Source organism: Pezoporus flaviventris, unplaced genomic scaffold, assembly GCF_033815535.1.
Source record: "Pezoporus flaviventris isolate CSIRO_AGI_PZ_B2104156 unplaced genomic scaffold, CSIRO_AGI_Pfla_v1 ptg000015l, whole genome shotgun sequence".
NCBI lineage: Eukaryota > Metazoa > Chordata > Aves > Psittaciformes > Psittacidae > Pezoporus > Pezoporus flaviventris.
The window spans coordinates 25,014,736-25,030,756 of record NW_026892563.1 but is presented as its reverse complement, the minus strand read 5'-3'; the positions used below and the strand labels follow the sequence as shown (position 1 = coordinate 25,030,756).

Here is a 16,021-nt window from a genome sequence, read left to right as displayed (position 1 = left end):
ATTATCAAATTTCATCTTGTATAGCAACTCCTGTTTCCAGGGCAATGTATTGTACAGACTAATGCATGTTTGATACCTGCTGTTCTCTCACAGTGGCTGCCAGTACACCACAAAATCTATTTAAGCTATTACTGCACTGGCCCTACCAAGTTTTTAATGAACTTTGACTTACCACTAAGAGATATTCGTCAGGGGGCTGATCGTACCAGTTAAGTTAAATTAATGGAAGCTTTATCACTGACTTCAGAAAAAATGAGCTGCAAACCCACGTAGCCTCTACTCATGGTCTTAAAGCTATTCCATGGACACTGAGTGATGGCCTTCTACTCATATCCTATATATTTTTTCAGAAAAAGTTGGTGTACCTCAACTGGCAGATTCAGAATCATTTTCAGCTCCTGAGTCCAGGTGTTTGCGCACTATGGCTATATCCCACACACCGAAGAGAAACCTAGGTATACGCACTAGTTCTTTGCAAGCTCTTATTTTCTTCTGAAGGAAGCCCTCGTGTGATCACCCTTCTGTCAAGTTGATCAGAGGACTAGAACTGACAGAGGCAATCTGGGACTGCTGTGTCTGGTGGAGGTCTAAGTATGCCACAAGGTGCATGAGATTTGCATTGTTTTCCAAGAAGTTCTGGCTTGTGAAGGTGTTCTGTCTGTCAGCTGCCATGGATTAAGGAGCTGCTGAATTTCATTTTGGTCCTTGTAGTAATTTTAAGAATTTGGACTAAGCAGTCTTGACTATTAACTAATAAATAAATAACCCTGGAAAACAAACTTGATGATATTAAAGGTCTTTCCAACCTAAATGATTCTGTGATTCAGGCAACCATATCCAAACAAGTGCCTTACTTCTTGGGTGGTGCTACTGAAGCCAGTGAAAATTCTCCATAACAAAACATACCATAACCTGACTCAGCAACAGTCATATGGCAGAATCGCTAGCCCATCTTACTGGCATTCCTGAAGACATGTGTTTCTGCTTGAGAGTTGATTACTGATTCTTGTGGTTGCTCAGGTGTGTACACTTAGGTATGAAAATGTCAAGAGTTTTGTCCCCAGGATTCGGCTTTTAAATTACCAGAAATTAAACCTACCAGAATGTTATTCAAACCTTTCCTGAAAGCACAGGAATTGGGAGGGGAGTAATGGGGAAAGGAAGGGTTTATGACTATCTAGTCACTGACAATGAAGGTAATTTCAGAATAGACTGCAAAACGTACTTGTTTATAGAAAGTCCTTACAAAGGCAAGGGTTGCTTCACAAAGGAGTTCCACTCTTTAAAGGAAAAAGACCAGCTGTAGAACCCTTAAAGTTGTAGCTAAGAATATGGTCCTACAGGGATTATACTGAAGATTAAAATATTTTGGCACTAGTGACTGCTGTAATGAGAATACATATAAACTGTCAGAGCTGAAAAGTATTTAACTTAGATGACAGCCTACAAAAATTAATGTGAAAATGAGAATTGCTTAGAGGTAATATATTGAGGGTACAAGATTCATTTTTTAAGTGTTAACCTTTTAGGTGACTGTGATATTGTAATTAAAATGGCAACATTCTTTGTTTGGGGAATTTATTTTACATTTCTAATTGCTTTGTAGTTCCTAGGTCAGGAATTTTTCCAAGCTATTTTTGACTGATAGAAGTCAAGGATTTTTCACAGCAATACAATAGAATGAGTGAGCTTCATTGTACTGAGCAAAAAGATTAAGCAGCAACTTGTTTTAATTGCTGTAAGTGATGAAATTAAACTGTTCTTGAATATTAATGTTTGTTATGGTCTATGTTGAATATGAACATGGAAATGTAATGAATTTATTTCTAGTAACCCAATCCTTGAGAACTTGCCTCAAACTCTGAGCCGTTTTGATGTTCAAAGGCTTTAGCTGAGATCAGAGATGAGAAGAAGAATGGGGACCTCTCCACAATATTTTTACCTGTGAAGTCTCAGGTTAAAGGTACTGTTACTATTTGCTTAAACAAGTGAGAGAATGAAGGATAAGATCATGAATTATTGTAACAGACAAATGACAAATGTTTTGCATGAAGTGCGTTTCCTTGTCAGGAGAGAAAACATTCTTCTAACAGATTTCCAAAGAGATTGGCAATTTGTAGAGTCAATTATAGAGAAGAAAGAGATACAGCGTTGTATTTTCATTTTAATCACTTAAATGGGAATAAAGAATTCTTTTGGAATTTTTCCCTTTGTTTTTCGCTACATTGCATATTAGAGGTAGCAAACATGCACATTATCCAACTGTCAACAAATCCTCTAGACTCAAGCCCGGAACAGTACATCCCACATCTCCTCCATGAAAGTCTTTCATGAAAGCTCTTCTGTCATTCAAGATCATACTATTCCCTCCTCTGTTTATTTCTAAGTGTCACTCAGCTCCATTCCACCAGCTTGGAAAAACGTCAAGAACTTTTATCTTCAGAGTCAGTTGCCAGTTCTGTTTAGTGAACAAGCCAGCAGGGACCTCTGGTGCCATCAATGCAGCTCAGTCAGTGCCCCTCTCTTTAGGGATGGAGTGTATCATTATCCTGATGGCTGGGCATAAAAAAAAAAAGCTGCATTTTTAGTATAGTTCTCAGGGAGCAGTTACTGGAAATCTCCTCCCTTGAGACAGTCTATTGGCAACAAGTTTTGCTGCTGTGACATGAGGTATTGCATCAAGGCCCAATCCTGTCACTAATAAAGTTAGTGGGAAATGTGCCATTCTTTTGTCAACAGGATTAGTGTAGCAAAAGAGCTAAAATATATACCTTGCATCTACAAATGCAAATGGAAAGTCATGTTACAAGTGGGAATGACATTTTATGTCTGTTTTCAGAATCTGGCTTCATTTAAAAGCAGAATAACCCCCTTCCCTGCATTTAAAATTGTCACTAAAAAAGAAAATGGAGATTTTATTTTCATATTACAACATTTCCAGTTTTTGTTCTGGGGTGTGTATTCAGCTTGCATCTAAAAAGAGGTTAAGAACAGACTGTTTCAATGTTGTTTTTTTTCCTCTCAAAAAATTCCACTTATTTTAGTTTCCTCTAAACCAAGGTGTAGATGTTGTAGAGATTTTGGTTTTTAACAAAACTATTTTTTGATAGAAAACAGTTTACTTTAAGCTTTTCCTTAACCAGCTCTAGCAGGCTCTTTTAATAACCAACAGACACATTATACAGCTGTGCTACAAAACACTACTTAATCTGCTCTCCTGAATGGAGAATTTCTGTTTATTTCAGCTGTCAGAACCACAGGCTCCTGACAGCACTAACAAGTAACAGTTAGTGCCACTTTCTTGCCAAGTGATTTTTTCCTACACAGAAATAACATGGTGCTGAGATATTATTTTTTTAATAGCTATATATGTATAAGTGTTGGTTCATTTTTTTTCATAGGATATTATCATACTTGGCAATACTGGCTCTAATTCCACTTAAAATGACAGAACTGAATTGTCATCATTTTTAATGGGTAAAATACATGCAGTTCATCAGAGGTGCTGTAAAATCTAATCAGAAATTAGACTGTAAAATTAATAGGCCTATATTCTATATAATGCTCTCTTATAAATGTGGAACTAGCAGATTCAGAATTTCACATACAGTATAATTTAGCAGTGGTGGAATCTTCAGTTTAAACAAATAACTTGTGAAATAATTTGTACACCATGCTCAATAGTTAGTGGGTGTGGTTTACTTTGAGCCATAGGGTACCAAATCCATTAACTCCACACCTGGGCTTTTCTTTCAATGTATTTCTACACTGCAGCTTTAAGCCACAGGATAATTTCCACCCCATCCCACCCTCCTCCCCCCCCCCCCCCTCCATTTTATTTTGTGCAGCAAAGGTTAAGGAAGGCTGCAAGACACTGTTTTTGACCACCGAGCCCTCGTGTGCGAATATCCAGATGACAAGAAGGCCTGCTAACCCATCCCCATTGTTCATAGAGGAATAAAATAGGACCACAAGGGTGATAAGAGGGCTGGAGAACCTCCCATACAAAGTCAAGCTGAGGAACTGGGACTGTTGAGCCTGGAGAAGAGAAGGCTGCTTGGAGATCTCATAGCAACCTTCCAGTATCTGAAGGGGGCCTATAAGGATGCTAGAGAAGGACTCTTCGTCAGGGACTGCAGCAGTAGGACAAGGGGTAACGTGTTCAAACTTAAAGAGGAGAGATTCAGGTCAGCTACAAGGAAGAAATTCTTTACTATGAGAATGGTGAGGTGCTGGCACAGGTTGCCCAAAGAAGTGGTGAATACTCCATCCCTGGCAGTACTCAAGGCCAGGTTAGATGGGGCTTGGAGCAGCCTAGTTAGTGAAAGGTGACCTTGCCCATGGCAGGGGGGTTGGAAATAGATGATCTTAAGCTCCTTTCCAACTCAAACCACTCTATGATTCTATGAATTACAGGCATGAGGAAAGCTAAGGAAGGAGCTGGTGTACAGCCTTTCCTTCGCAGCATCGCTGAGAAGGGGAGCACAAGCATCACAGTTCTGTGGCACTGCCTTACTCCGAGTCTCCTTGGGTTTTCCCTCCCCATCACAGTAGAAAGGTGATGAGGAGTGTGCATTTGTTGGGTGTCCCCCTATCCCGTGTCATCCCCCTGTCCCGTTGTCCCCCCCTCAGCAGAAGCGGGCAATCTGGCTAAACATATGTAGCATTATGTAATGCCGTAGGAGTGGCTGCTGTTGGCGGTGAACGGTGGAAAGGCAGCAGTGAGCCGATAGCCAACCTTACTTCCCTTGATTCACATCTAATGGCAATTTGCACCATTTTAACACCGAGTACCTCCCATGTAATGATTATATAGTGTTACTATAAAACCTCTTGGTTCATCTGCAGAAACATTTCTCATGCTGGAGTCCTCTGTGGAGACACACTTCTAAAAATTGGTATGAGGGGAAGATTAAATAGATTAAGAGCATAAAAACAGATTACAGAATAAATATGGTCTTGTAGAACAGTTCAGATGGGAGGTAGGAGCTTACACTCACGGTTCTCGTACTGACTTCTGTAATACTGGACAAATTGCTTTGTTGCTCTGCACTTCAGTTTCCTAGATTTGAAAGTAGGGTAATGCCCTTTTCAGCTCTTTTTCTGCCTTATCTAAGCGTGCTGTAATGCAGAAGGAATACTTCCATTAGAGACATTAGCACTCTGTCTAGCCTGTGGATCTTAGTTAAGTCTGCAGCTTGGAACAAATAATTGTCAACATATAAACTTGTTTCCTTTTGATTTTGGTTTCTATTCTCTTTCCTTGTAGATCCTGCTATTCGTTTCATTTTATCTCTATCCTCCCCGCCCAAAAAGAACAGTTTTTGCCAAGAGCAAAAGAGCACAGTTAGTAGAGAAGTAATTTTTATATTTGTTTTTAAGCAACCTGATAGACAATACAGCAGTGAACAATCTATTTTTTATCTAGTTCTAAAAAAATCCTTAATAGTACTTCTTTATATTAATAAAGCCATTCACTGAAATAATCTTGACTTACGCCATTAGCGCAATGCAAAACAAGGTGAAAACCTTTGAAAAAGTACTTTTAGAGGAATAAATTTGTAACAAAGAATATACTTTCTTTCTATCATAATTGCACATTCAAGAGGCATCTACTTTATCAGTGACAATTCAGAGCGACAGTGCCTGGCTTAATCCTGTAATCTTGTAGATAATATTATAGAAATTGTACAATTTTCAAAGTGAGCAATTTTAGGAAGTTAATTGTGCAATGTTGTTTATGATTTTAAACCACACAATATATTGTTCACAGACATGCATAGTGGACTCTTTGTATTGAATGATGGTTTAAGAAAAAAATCAAAAAGTAACTGATTTTGGAGCTACAATGATTGATTTATGAGGTAAAATTAAAAGTGCCAAGGATGTATTAGTTGTCTACTCACCAGCTAAGTGGATGGGAGTGGTATGAAAAATATCTATATATAACTAACTGCAGTGTGTGGATATCAAGGAATCAGAGAAATTATTTAAAGTGAAGCAGGAGGATTAACTGAGAAGTAAATGCTGAAGATTTAAGAAAAGCAATTGGCAACCAAGGGAGAATAGGCAAGAATTAGATGTTCTTGCCTTTTAAAGTCTTCTCTGATGTAAAGGTAATGGAAGCTCTATTCTTTGAAATTTTAAAACAGCTGGATCGAACGATATCACATTAAAAGACAGCACTTTGGCAACATCTGTCATTAATATCTTGCTTTTTAAGTAATGGTGGGATTTTAAATGAAATGCTACCCAATATGAATATGGGAACTATCTGCCTCTAATAAAGAAAGGACTTCTGTGGTACCAAGGGATCTGACTTCTTGGTACTTACCAAGAAGTACTGGAAGTACTTTCCATTTTTAATTCATTTGAGGAAGAAAAAAAAAAAAAGGATGTCATTACACTTGGTGAATGTCACACAAGTTCATGTTCAGTTCCATTAAAGAGATCTACACCAAGTAGTTCTCAGTTTACATAGTATCTGTGCCCTACAGTTTTGCTCTACCTTTTTTTACTAACAAATATTACCTGAATGACAAATTGAAGAAGTCACTTCTTTTATTTCATTGGATTTCTTTCTATGAACAGGTAGTTTAACAAAAGTATATAGAATCACATTAACGTACATGGCCTATTTGGAAGAAACAAACCAAAGCAATGCGCTAAACTCGCTTCTTCCACCATCCTCTGAACTTGCACTAAGAAAAGCAGAGTCTAAATTCACCATTAGCTGAATTCCACAAGCATCCTGCTACCCCTTTTTTCAACTAGCCTGCTTCAGCAGAAAAAAAAAAAAGCCCTAAAAGTATTTCTGCGAAAATTACTCTAGTAAAGGACAGTTCCTCTTGTCAAAGGGCAGAAGGAGATGGGTTTAACAAGCGTGTTTGTATAATTTAATTAGAAGGTTAATCTAAGTGTCTCTGTATTGATAGGTCTTGAATTAAGCTCTAAAATTAAGGAAGCTTCACATTTCTATGAAACAGCAATGAACAGTAGACTTTAATAGAATTTGCTTTTAGGCTAAAGCAAAATAACAAGTACGCTTTTCCTGGATTGTCAACTGTCATTTATTTTGACATAGAAGGAGGATAGATGGATCATATATTACTTTGATTTTAGATAAATAATTCCATCAAAACATTACAGAGCAAAAACACTGCATCAACATGAGTTTTTAATCCATGAACAGCTGATGCCCCAAAATAAATAAAATTCACCCAGATCTTGTGATTCCTATTTTCTGTGGAGCACATGTATATAAATGCTATGTTACACAATCTTTGTGTATAAACAATGTAACATATATAGTTTATACAAAAGCAGTTTTGTTTTCACTCAGATCCACATAACTGCCTATGAAGCTATATGGATCAGCTGAATTAACTTATTTCCACAACTCAGCTTTGTATTCGTTCTCCATATATTCTCCTGTCAAAACAACCTGGCCCTTCTTCTGCATGAATATTAACACACATTATAAACTCCAATTCTTCCTTTTTCATCTGGAAATTTTTCTTCATACTTAGTATTTCTCATATTTTCATTGCACTTCAGTCATGAGACTGCAACAGGTCTGAGTGACCACATTTGAGTGTGTGCTTACACTCTTATGTCATGTACAACAGAATGACATTTTGAACTCCCAGACAAAAGCAGACCATGTGTACAGTATATCAATGATTTTTAATAACATTTCATATAAAACTGAAATGGAAGTTCATAATAATCTGACACTATTGTTTTTTTTCTGGTGCAATTTTTCAGACTTGTCGCCATTAATTGGAAATTTCTGTATATGCTAACAGTTCTGTTCACCTGCTCCACAGACTAAGGCACGATTATATTCTCCCCAGAGAAAGAATGACAGTTAAGCACTATAAGATAACTAACACAAAAGAGAAGTTCATATTTAGCAATCTAGCAAAATGCTAATAGAAGACCATATAACAAATAAATTCCTGCAGTTGTCATAGGAAAAAAAAGAAACAAAACCAAACAACAAACCAAACCAAAACCCCAAAACACAAAAAAAAACCAAAACAAACCAACAATCTGCTAGATTTCATTTGTTATTGAATAAATGAGTACAGTCATAATGAATAAATAGAGTACAGTCTATTACAGATGACCTGGTGACCTTCTAGGATTACAGACTAGAGCATGGGCTATTCAGCCCAAAGGTTAGGGCCCATGTCCAAAACTGGGAAAGGAGCTGAACGTTCATGGCCCAAATCAGGAACCAGAAAGTCAAACTAAGGGTCAGCAGCCAGAGATAGGAATCAGTATCAGCCCAGGAATCACAAGCTGAAATCAGAAACCCACAAGAAGAAATTACAATTGCAGGGCACAATGCAGAGGTGGATCCGAGAATGTACAGTACAACGTGCAAACAGTTGAACTGGGGTTCCACCTCAGGGAGCTGCTTCTGAGTCACTGCCTGACATGCTCTGGCTACCCCCTTAAAATCAGGTCCAAACTGCAAAGAACCTGATTTATTACTACAGAAGAAGGTCTTATCCTGAATTAGCAATGCAGAGGATAATTTGAAGATAAGGCAGTTGGTATATCTGTGTGAACAGTACATATAGTACATACAGTATTTGCTTTAATCATGCTGCAAATGGGACAGCCATCTGCCAGCCCAGTGCTGGTCTGCATTGGCCACTGGCATGGTTACTAGCAGAGAGAATTCCCCTCATTTCTCACAAACCCAACAGCCAGCTATAGTAGACATATTTTTGCAGAGGGTGACTGCGTATAAAATTCTCCATTTCTACACCACAACTGCAATTAGTCTTACAATAGATTCTGGGTTAAACGTTCTTTATGCTTGTGATTTTGAAAAGACATATTGACCTGAGAGTGAGGGAGAAAGCTTAAAAACATCTTGGCACAAGAAAGATTAATATTCACATACATTACACATATCTACAAGAATATCCAAATGAGTAGTAAAACAAGTGCCAGTAGAAAACTATCTCGTTGCATCAAGATAATTGCAGCTGCAGAAAAAAATTTCCATTAAAAGTATGGCAAATAAACCAGACTTCTGCCCTTCCAAACTGTCTGGGTGTTGAGAGAGATCGAAACCCTTCTCAGTATCATACCTGTTAGGCAGATTAATAATAGGAGACTACCATTTCTGATGCTGACACTGCCAGCTCGAGATGCATTACATCCACATGCCACTTTTAAATTCAGTACTAGCATGCAACTCCCAAATCTGTTAAAAGCAGGAATGAATTAAAACATCACTATGAGAAGAAGGGTAGAATGGGCCATGAACTTCTCCCTGTTCACACATAGATCTGCTCAAGCAAGTTTTGGAGCCACTGCTTTGAAAGTGTTGCACATCCCTTGACTGGAGTGTTCTCCACTACTACAGCAGTGCAGCTCCTTATAACAGTTCTCATTAAACTTTTCCAAATGGCTAAATCTAGCTTAGGTATGTAAGATATCCTAGACATATAAGAATTTAAATATGCAAATATTGTGCAGTGGGTCAGACCACCAGCATCTTTCTTAGAAAAAAATCATGTTGAGGATTTTGCTATGACCTCACCCTAGTTTTCTACATGAAAGAAAAATATTGTCTGACTTCCTTCGTAGCATATTCTACATCTTATTGACAAATCACTTATGACACTAATTTATTAGCATAAAAATATTACTACACTCAAGACAGCCTGCTTTGATTTACTACATCAGGGTTTTTCATATGCCAAGGTCCTATCATCTCAGCTTGATCATTAGAAGACCCTTGGTTTTTTTGCTTCTTTTATTTTTCTGCACAACAGAAGAGTTTTGCCCTGTTGCCTTGGCTAAAATCCTGAATATTGGAATGGCTTTGCAGCTCAAAGGCAGATTCACTAAGCTGGTCCTCAGGAAATACAGGATGGTGGGTTTTTTTTAGAACCATCTTCTTCGCATTAGATCTTAGCCATTAAAGTCAATGTCAAAGTAGGGAAAAAGGGGGCTATATAAATACAGAAAAGTAAAAACTAATGACAATTAGAGGCAAGATGCTTAAATTGCAGTATTGTTTTTATCTTCCTTATGTGAAAACTACCTTTATTACATGTAAAGGAAGGAATGGAACTAAATACATGCATCTCTTTTTTTCATTTTGGTAATATTTCGGGGGTTGATATCTGCTTAATTTTGTGAAAACGTCAACACTGCATTATAGAAGCTGGACCCTTTGACTGTACCCAGAGTCACTTGCTGAATTCCACAGAAGACAGAGACATGAAGAAACGTAGGAATTAAAGTCTTTTTGCCACATTGTTTTATTACAAGGAAGATTCTAGCTTATTTTGTAAGGTGGTGGTCCAGGTTTTTTTCTCTCTCTCACTTTGTTTCCCTAGGGCAGCCATGCACAACCAGTGACTGGCTACTGGTACCAGTCAAAGTAAGCAAGCCCTGCATCATTAATACTCCAGAGTACTGGAGTCCATTCAGAAAACTGAGACTACAATGAAAACTTACACTTTATCATTCGCATAAATTGATTTGTTATTTTGAAAAAGAAAGCAAAGTTTCATTGACCTAAAGCTTGTGGCTCAGAAGAAAACCATAAAAAATCTTTTCGCTTATATTCAATTCAAGGATCTTTATCTGATAAAATTAATAAATACATCTTAACATGTAACTGAAGATAACCAATTATTTTATCTTGTCTCTACTTCTTCAGCCAATAATAATTGAAACCACATAAGCCAAAACAATTTCACTGTCATTTAAAAATGAGCTATCTAAATGAGAGAGGAATAAAAAATTCAGTCACATTTTTAAACCTTTCATGCGTGATTCTCAGAGATTTTTATATACATGTTTCAGCAAAAGCTATTTTAATTGTAGCAATAATTTGAACACCTGTTCAATGTGAACTTACCAGTCTCTCAGCCAGACCAGATCATGCTATATGTATTTCCAAAGAGTATGTTCTTTTTATGTCTGTAAAGTAAACAATTCATTTGCTTACGAGGAGGCAAGTTTGCTTATTAACACAGGAAATAAAAGCATGCCGATGTTATATATTCAGCATGAAATATAGCACAACATTTTTAAATATGAATAATATGTCAAAATAGTATATAGGTCCAAGTTCAATTTATATAAATAAGCAAAAGCTTACTGGTGATCATTTAAGTTGCACTAATGGAACATGCCCTACACATGCAGGCACACACCTTAAAAGCTGTGAGAAGTATACTTGCTCCATTTGATCTTCACACCACCCACCAGCACGGCTGATAATGTGCTGAAATACCCTAATGTTTTTCCTTCCTTCTTCCTCTCCAGCAGACAGGAAAGCACAGTATATATTCAGCTGCTTCTAACTCTCATTTGGAAACAAATCTTTAATAGGAACTTTGTACACGTATATATCAAAAAGTCAGCACATCTCATTGTCACGTATGCCACACATTAGAAAGCTTGCTCTGTCCTAGGATTGCTGAGATACTTGGCAAGACAGATGGCCAGTCTCCCTGTCTCCCTGATGGCGTCTGCACTGCTGCAGACTTGTCATGTAATTCATTGAGTTGAACTTAGCACATAAATTTTCAGTTATGACTAAAAAATTGGAAAATTCTCCACAGATGAAAACCACGTCCGTACTGTTAGTCAAGCAGGGAGCACTTCGGGGAACAAGAGCAGGAACAGAGGATCAATCCCAGAGTGTGAGTGTGACATACAGAAAAGAAGAATAAGCTAAAAGAAACACTGTCAAGAAACAAATTCTGTGTTAACTCTTGAAGATCTATGTCCATTCATTTTCCAGTCAAGGTATCATTCAATATTTAAATCACTACCACTTTAGGTGACAGTTTATTGAGGTGTTTTTGATAACTGAGATCCCAAAAGCTTCTACCACAGTCTGAACTCTGAATTGAAAACCAGTATTTCCGTAAGAAACCACAGAGCTCCATCCTTATTTATGGCAAACCAGAGTGCAGATGCAGACAACAGACAAAACCATGCAGAACCTTCCACTTAAAGCAGAAGCAATACAAATCTGTGTTTTCATATGAAATCTTGTGTCAGACAGAAAGACCAAAGAAACAAGGTGCTTTCATAATACAGACTTAAACCTTTCACCAATATTATGCCATAATTAATAGGTTGTCAACAAATTTGATGATTTTACTGAGTTTTTTCTTAGAAAAGCAGACTTTCAAACATTTTACGTAAGGTGGGGCATGCTATAGGACTGAAGTGCAAAAACCTGAGGTTCTTGCCAGTGAAAGATTTAACCTGGATGGATGGAAAGAAAAAGCATTACTGCTTGACCAACTCTTCTGAAGAAGTTTTTCAGTGCCCTTACATAGCAAATGTATGTATACATATAAAAATAACTTCATTTTAATTTGCCCTTTCCTTCTAATTTTGTGTCATGTGCCACTACTTGAAGTTGTGCTAGTTTCGGTATTACCGACATATAAAGTAATGAGCTATCCAGATATCTCTTCTGCTTTTAATATTTACCTTGTATACAATTTTGTTTTATTTGAAATATGATTTTTAAGATTAAATCATACAACTAAAAGTCTTAGTGCACAAACAGTTCTACTAACAGGTCTACTAAATATGATGCAAAATAATAGATAACTTGTTTTACAGAGCATTGTGAGTATCTGTGCATCTTATTGATGTAACCCAGTATGCATTAGGAAGAAAGAAAGAGTGGTGGAGAATTTGCTAGGAGAATAAATCTGTGAAACTTTAGCTGCAGACAAGCCCTCTTACTCTGCTTCTCCAGTGTGAACAAGGCTTAATGCAAAAGACATGCAGGAAAAAATAAAATCTGAAGTGGAGAGTAGAACAAACAAACAAATCAGAAACAAATGAAAACCCAGCCCAAGGACAGCTGGAACAAGCCTATTTCAGATTATTCTAGTTTTTTTCTTCCAGTATTCTTACCAAAAGAAGTTCCTCTATACTTTCGTATGACATCTGAATTTGAATGAGAAGAGAGAAGCTAGATGGAAGGAGGCCTTACCTGAAAGGGTACAAAAACGGGAGCTGGAGGTTGTGTGAACTGAGAAGAAAACAATTCACAGGCACAGATTCTTAGTGGAAGAATATTAGTTTCAAGATAAAAATTCTTGCAAATAATATCTGCATGTGCACACCCTTTTCCTGACACTTTTTTTTTCTTTCCGAGGGGGCAGATGGCAGAGTACTGTTCTAAGGGCCTCAGCCCATCAAATAAACTCTGATTTTTACTTACCTGTTAGGTCTCTCTCAGTGCTAGGATCCCAGTAGGTCTGCAGCCAAGTAGTATCAGCACAGCCCTAGTGCAGGATCTGGTTCTTTGGTCAAGTAGGCATCAGGTGGGATGATTCTCAAGCTATCAGCTGAAAAAGAAAATAAGTAATTTTAAACAAAAGCAGATACACCCAGATGAAAAGGGAAAGGGAAAATGGAAAGGAAAAGGATTGACCTGCAAGTAATTTTTCAGTTTATTGTATTTCTAACTGAAGCCAAGTGACAGACTGTCATGAGAACAGGGGGAGGGGAAGGCAAGAAAGAGAGGTACGGATATTCACTTATCTACTTCAGCAGAGCCAACAATCAGAATAGCTGCTACCTTGCAAACCTGGTCCAAGTTCCTCTTTTGCTTCATTTGGACTATGTGCCTGAACTTCAGCCTGCTACCTTAACCCATGCAACCTTACTAACCTTAAGGCTGTAGGAACTGTTCTCCTTCCTCCAATTGTACCTTCCCCTACAAATATATTGATGTATGGTCAATGCCAAGAGAAAGGAATTAAAGAAGCCCACTTCACACAGTAGGTAATATCTTTACAGGGGCATCTTTTTGGGTAAGGCAAGCCAAGGCTCAGACCTGTAGTTACTGCCCAGCAGAGTTGTATCATCTGAAGGACTTCTGTCAGTACAGTAAGCAATGTACATGCTTTACACCTGTTAATTTCATCATCTTCTCCTCACCCATTTATATGTTTTCAGCATCTTACAGTGCTGGGGAGAGAAGTGGCACTAGTCAGAGTTTCTTAGGTAACAAAGATTTGAAGCTCAAGTGTAATGCGTCTAGCAGAGATGCCCCAGCCTCAGGAGGAGCTTCAGCAGAGGGAGCAACAGAAATTGTTACTCACAGGTGCTGCTATGTCAGGGATTTGCATCAGTGCAGACCAAATTAAATAATTATGTATATGCACTGCCAGTGTCAGTGCTTAACTGCTAATCTCAATGACTTGATCTGTTCACTACAGTGACACGGAAACACCAAATAGAAAAAACTCCAGATATTCCTGAGTTTCCAAAGTCCAGGACAGGAATGGAACATTACAAGGTGCACGTCCTGTTATTTCTCCTTCCTCATGTCCTCCCAGGAAGGGCTCAGCCATTATAACACATTATTTTGGATCTTTGGACTTTGGCTGGACCTTTTTTTCTTCCTTTTTTTTTTTCTTCTGAGCACTAAGTAGGTCATGTGCCTATCTGAACCTGTATACACCACCGTCTGATGTATTCACTGAGGGGTCTTTGTTAGCTTCTCAAGTACACTCAAAAGTGGAAGGTAAGGCCTGTGGTAATAACCAAAGCATAGGACTGACCCATCAGAGAAAGGTTTCTGTTTGGTGGACTCAGGGATGTTTGCAGGAAAGAAAAAAATCATCATATATAAACACACAAATCTCTTGGTTCAGTACTCATATTTTTGGCTACTAGAGTCTTTTCTTGCATCCTGTTTTCGGTTGTGGCTCTCAATGATTAAATTTATGGAACCCAAGGAAAAAGAAGCTGTAACACAAAAGGACCTTTGATGTCTGAGAAAGTTTTCTGCATACCCATGTTTCTTTCAGTGAAATGAGATGCCGGCAGTCTACCCAGACCTGTGGGCACTGAGCATTGATGACTCGGTTTACCACCCATGGTTTACCATCCTTTCCTTGAGAAAGGATGTGGCAACAGATAGGAAACTTTTCTCTGTCTGTAATACAGCTACAGCATTGCCCAAAATATAAATTCCTCCAAGGGTGTTTATACCAGCCTTTGCTCTCAGCCATCGGTCAGGGTCTGTGCTTGGGTACAGCAGCCTTTGATATGACCACAGCTAATCAAAAAAGCTGCACGGGTGGGGTTTGCAACAAGAAAGTTGGGGTTAGCTTGGTAAAAAGGCTTTGAAGGAGGAAAAAAAGGAGGATTTGAAAGGATATCCAGGCGTACTAAGTTCTCTTCACCCTCACAGTGTGGAACCCCATTATTGTCACACAAAGGAAACACATGGACTAGTTTTGTTCATCTTTTTTTTCTTAAAAGAATAATTCAGTTTAATCTCTTTTTATATCTAGAATTAGTTCTTTTACATAATTTTTCCTCATTTAAATAAATCGCAGGAGGAAGGAGAATGCAAACAGGCAGTATTTCCTGCATACATTATTTTACTAGTCAGTGCCTTCCTTCAGTGCGGTTTGGTTAGGTTGCTCTATTATTCAGCACGTTATTTCTGAACAATTCAGTGGCTCCTTCCAAAATGTTCCTTCTTTAATGAAAGGACGCATCTGACACACCAGAACAGAGAACGGGAAGTTTTTGTTGTTTGTACTGGTAATCTTAAGCCAACTATTGCTTATCCCAACTGCGTCAGATAGCACAGCAGACAGCCGGCAAGCCTTCCGACACTGAACTCTGAACTTCGGCCAGACCTTGCCCTGGTCAGCTCTGTGACAGGAAAGCAGGCAGACTTTGAACCTGGGGCTCTGGGGCTGCTGCAGGGTTATGAGCAGAGAAACAGCTGCACTTTGCAACATGAACTTTGTACTTAGACACATGCACATTTAATCTCTATAACAGAGACTTTGTTTCATTACTAGTTAACATCTCCTCCTTGAGTAAAGGTCTTTGTTAATGAAGCTTTAAAGCATGGTGTGAGGGGATTTTTCCACCTTCCTCTACCAAAAAATTAAAACCCACCACATGATTTGATGGGATTATATTAACTATTTAAAAGCTTAAGAAAAGCCCAACAAAACCAAAGTTAGACTTAATG

The 16,021-nt window shown here is 38.1% G+C and overlaps 1 protein-coding gene across 9 annotated transcripts in view; it reads right to left on the bottom strand.

Moving 5' to 3' along the window:
• Positions 1–16,021, bottom strand: part of NRIP1 (nuclear receptor interacting protein 1) — a 141,064-nt gene that overhangs the window by 85,369 nt on the left and 39,674 nt on the right. For all 9 annotated transcript variants that reach the window (XM_061453783.1, XM_061453784.1, XM_061453786.1 and 6 more), the window contains one exon: positions 13,238–13,364. The gene's annotated coding sequence lies outside the window, so the exon portion shown is untranslated. The remainder of the gene's footprint in view (positions 1–13,237; positions 13,365–16,021) is intronic.